This window comes from Cryptomeria japonica, chromosome 3 (genome assembly GCF_030272615.1).
Source record: "Cryptomeria japonica chromosome 3, Sugi_1.0, whole genome shotgun sequence".
NCBI lineage: Eukaryota > Viridiplantae > Streptophyta > Pinopsida > Cupressales > Cupressaceae > Cryptomeria > Cryptomeria japonica.
This window is the reverse complement of record NC_081407.1, coordinates 335,191,123-335,196,643: the sequence shown is the minus strand read 5'-3', so window position 1 is coordinate 335,196,643 and position 5,521 is coordinate 335,191,123.

The window sequence follows — 5,521 nt, the reverse complement described above, 5'->3', positions numbered from 1 at the left end:
CCAAAATAAAGTGTTTTGATTTTAAAGGGTGAGTTTTTAAACCTGCACAAACAACAACCGGTTAGTAAAATCCATGTCTAAGGGGGGCTTCCACAAGCCTAAAAACTTTCACTTTTTTGGTTACAAGGTCCTTTTTACAATGTTCTGTTACAATAGCGCCAGTTTGTGTTTGAACAGAAGTGCTATTTAACACAAACACGCTAAAAGAAAAAGAAAGACAGAGAAGGCAAACGTGCTGAAACAGGGTGAATAGCGCCAAAACAGTGTCAAACATGATACAATAGTGCTATTGTAAGAACAATAGCGCTAGAACAACAAGTATCAATAGCACTAGAACGTGATTAATAACGCTAAAGCGCAACTTGTGTGATAATTTCAACATTCAAACATGTTATTGGTTAAAAAAAATGATCTTTTTGATGTTTGATTCATGTTAGGTTCACCAAATGATGCATTGCAAAATGGACAAGGTTAGCAAATGACAAACAACACAAGACACAAGAAATCGTTAGTGTTAGTCAATCAAAAACTAATCTAAACAGGCATGTCAAAAGAGATACTAAAATCAGGCTAATATATCTAACAAATGAAACAAAGATAATAAGGTATCTCCAAATGCCTCTTAGCATGCTCTTAGCTCCTTCTCCCTTGTTCCTCTCCTCTCCAAGTTCCAAAATAGTGTAGGTCTCAGCAGCTTTTTGCACTATGGATGCTTATGGAGGATTGAGATTTGAGTATTTTGCTCCAAATGTAAAATGAAAAGGTAAAATACTAGATGCTATTAAAATGAATGATTTTTAACCAAAATAACAAGATATTAGTTTGCTATGCTAAATGCTCTCTAAAATGCCTATAGGTTAAATGCATACAAGTTTTTAGGATCTGGATTATGAAGAAATGGGCTCTATTTATAGGAAAAATGGAGCAATGGATGGTTGAGATTGAGCAATCTCAACAAGGGTCAGGATTGAATGATTTCAAATCCATGTAAGGGCTTTCAACCCAATCCCAGGATGACAAGTGTCACTGTAAGATAGGTTGAGAGGAGAGGGAATAAGCATTAAATGCTTGATATGACCTTGGGAGTTAAAGTCAAGGTTAGTTGAATGAATAAACTCTTTATTCAAAGAATAAAGCTTTTATCCAATGGATAAACTCTTGTGCAAATGTAAAAAGGGATAAACATGGTCAAAGCAATAAATGTTTGGGGAGACAAGTTTGAAATAACCATAAATGGTTATGTAAGAGCCATAAATGGTCATGTAAGAGCCATTAGTGGTTTTGGAAGACTTTGGAGGTTAATTTGTTGAACACACAAAGCATTAAATGCTTTTCAAAGACTTTTGAAGTCCTTGAGAAGTGACTCCATTTTTCTTAGGAATGTGACAATAATTAGGGGATGGACTAGGTTAATTAGGAAGGGGTTAGAAGAATCTAGAAGGGGATTTAGGAATGCAATTGGATTTGGTGGGTGAGGGAAAATAGGATTTTATTAAAATAAAAATTCATTTATTTCAATAAATGTGTGCAAGTTGCATTTGTAGGAAAATGCAAGTGGGGGGGGGGGGGATAATGATTTAAATAAATGTTTTTATTTAATTTATTTAAAAGAGGAAAAGGGGATTTTAATTAAATAAATAGATTTTATTCATTTAATTGATTGTGAATTTGGTTTAATAAATTAATTAAAATAAATTGAATAATTTATTTAATTAATAGGAGAATGTTTGGAGATGAATTAATTAAATATTTATTTAATTAACTGATGGCTAGTGGATTTTTAATCAAATAAATAGCGAATATTTATTTAATTAAGCTGGACAGATTTGTGTGACTACAGTTCTAATCAAGCTTACTGACAATCTAGACCATAGTCTTCTCTTGATGTCAAATTCATTTATAGAATTTTCCCAAAAATCCTCTATGTCCACTCTATGTCTGAATATTTCTCCAATCACTGATCCAATATTGTTTTGAGGATTATAATTAGCTCTAGGTCGGTAGAATGTAAAGGGATACCACTGTATTTCTATCTTGACACTTTCAGCTGCTTGTGCCATCAGACAAGAATTGCATATTTCCAATAAAGAATGGAAAGGTAATTGCTGCCTTCTGTCTTATTATTTCGAAGCTCTGATATGTTTCTAGTTGTCTGAGAACTTCAAGTAGGACCATCCTATTGGTTGGATAGATCAGAAGTCGGTAAGGATGACTGTCAAAGCCTTGAACTCTTATGTATGTAAATTTTGGAAACTGGATAAACTAGGATCCATACTTGTTGATTAGACTTTTGGCTTTAGGACATAACCTCTAGTGAGTTCCTCCTTGTAATGTCCTTGTGATGTACATCAGGAATGGATCATTGACTTGCTTAAAATGGATTTTTTCCTTGAGTTGAAGCTTAGGATTTAACAGTCATAGGAATTAAATTCATTTTCTCCATTGCCAACTATGCCTTTGTAGATTAGTCCGGAATATCTAAAATTTCTGGCCAGTGAGTAGATAATGTAGGATCTCATGTAGAATAACTTTTTCTTCTCCAAATTTATCAAATGTTCATGAATATTATTTTTGATTATGCAGGACCAATTGAACATCTTGACTCCTGAGGTAATTTCCTCTAGAAGTAGTAAATCCATGTCTCAAATGGTGCACCCTGAGGGTTGCTCATTACTCTATTCAATAGTAGGATGATATTACCCTATTCCTCTTTGAAGTATAGGCACAACAAATTCTTTGGAACTTTCCCTTGGGGTCTTTTATTTTCTAACTACGACTTATTAATATTTGCCACACAAAGCTCAAACTGGTTATCATAGTTCCTCTTGGTGTCTTCTTTAGTCTTGTAGGAGGTTTTATTGTATGTTGGAATTCCAAATGTCTCTTGGACGGCTAATTACTTTGAAAGATTGGCTAAAAAACTTCCATCAGGTGCAATGATCTCTCTTGATTGTGTATTGTAGTGTAAAGCACATTCAAGTATCAACTCAACACATTCCTTAGTAAGAGAAAATCCAGCTACCTAGACAATGCCATTTCTTATGTCATCCGACAAGAAATGGGTGTTGATAGGTATCCATCATGCTCGAGTACATTCTCTTTTTGAATTCATCCAAATCCACATGTACAAGGTTAGTGTTTGTGACGTTCTTCCACTTGGGTTTGATCTTTGATTTTGACTGTACTCCTTTACTGGTAAACTTCATTGGTGCTTTTCTAGAAGGTGCTCCTTTGGTGGTCATTAACCTACATAAAACATGAAAATTCAATATTATTTTCAAGATAACTTACTAATTTTAATTCTGATTTTCAGACCCTTTTACTTGAAAATTTCACTTTTAGCTTGTCAAAAAGCTAATTTTTTGTGAAAAAGTAGACTAATAGTGAGGATTTTGGTCTAGAAATTGATAAATTTTGAGAGAAATAAGATAGAAAGGTAGAAGAATTTAGTCAAATTCAGATTTTGGATCATTGAAATTGCTCATTGTGACTGAAATTCACCTTTAATTCTAAATTTTTTGTCTTAAAATTAGAAAAAAACACTTTGTTCTTGTGTTTCAACACTTAGAAACTTTTACTCCTTCAAAATTCCTCTTCAAAAATCATTTCTCACCAAAATCTAAGATAGAAAACTTCTTCTCAGCTACTCTCCAAATTTCCAACCCGAATAATGGATTTTGAAAGTGACTGGTTGAAAATATATAAAGTTTAAGGATTTTAAACTTAGAAGCTTCTTCTTTGTGTGTGTGTTTTTTTTCTATTTTTTTACTATTTTTTAATTATTTTTTTTATGTTTTAAATATTTCCAAAATGGAAAGTTTTATTTCTCTCTCAAACTTCCATCCTTAGCTAAGAATCTTCTAGAACTTTCTTTCAATTTCTTAAATTCTTGAATTTTTGAAAATCTTTGTATGTGTTGAAATTATTTTCCCTTCAAAAATAATTCAAAGTGTTGGAAAATATTAAAAATATTTAATGTCTTGAAATTTTCCAACCCATTCGTTTTCTTGGCCCTTGATTTCATGTGCAATTTTTTGTGTATGTGTTTGTTTTCTTGGCACACTACCTTGAGAACACTGCTCATCACCAAGAGTCTCACTTAATACAATCACTTTTTGATACAAAATTACAAAACTAAACTCATATAATGCATCTATTATGCTTGATTGAGTTCCGGTGAAAGCTCCGACTATTCCGATTTTCAAACCCTAAACCCTTGCCAGAATGACATACACTTTATGAGTACCTTGAAAATATTCTACAGATCATTACAGAATATTTTTTTGCATACAAATGATCTCGCATACATAAACTTCACATTTCAGATCTTATCTCGAATGTTGTATATCAAAAAGACCTAATATACTGATTTATATACCCTTACAAACATCCATGCAATATGTTAGCTTACATTGATAATTTAAAATAATAATACTTGTTGGTTTATTACAAATATATATGAATTCTAAAATGATTTTCCGGATACCACCCTTTGTTGGATCTCCAAGTGATGTCGGCTTCCCATATTGGTACCTAGTTTTGTTAGGATTCCCACAGATACTGAGAGGGGGGGGGGGGGGGGGTGAATCAGTATCTAACCGGTAATAAGATTTTGTTAACTTAAAACATGTAAAGCATATTAATATTGTGTACTGGTAAACAGAAAGTAATGCAATAAATAGAGATAAAAACAACCACATGAAAAACACACCATAACACAATATTTTAACAAGGAAACTTGGTGTTGGAAAAACCTCGGTGGGATTTGTGACCCACAATATTCACTTACTAGCTAATAAGAGAATATTACTGCTACAAGAGGGGCCTGCACATGTAGGAAGGCCAAGTGCCTAGAGCTCACTACTCAAATACAAAATAGAAAGTCTCACTGACTTACAAAATGGATTATATAAATCCAGTGTCTTGTACTGCTTCAAAATAGCATCTATAATGCCAGATCCAGTACCGGTTTGTGCTCTGCTTCTTACATAAACCCTTAACCTATAATTCGCATAATAGGTCTGCCTTTTTTTTGCCTACTTCATTCCTTCCTCTTTTCCACAAATGTTCTACAATGATCTCTTATATATATGAGTCATTTTACAATGTTGCCAAGTCATCTTAAAATGATTTTACAATAATAAACAAAATATATTAACAACAAAATTCTTGTCGGCTTCTGTGCTGATATGCTTGTTTTCACTGTCGGTGCCAGTGGTCTATGTGCCGGTGTAGAATCTAACTTTGCTAGTGCTGGTTGATTGCCTTGCCGATGACATAGGATTGTAAGGTTTCCATCAATGACAAAACCTTCAATCATCTACAATGTCTCATTGGAGTGTGCATTTGCCAACAATCTCCCCCTTTGGCATTGATGGCAACACTCATGAGAAAATTCAAAAAGTATAGTCCAAAAATATGTTACCAAAAATGTGTGAACTCCCCTTGAGTAGATGAGTCTTTAGCTGATTATTTTCTCATACCACTACTCCCCCTTTGGCATCAATGACAAAGGTTGTCA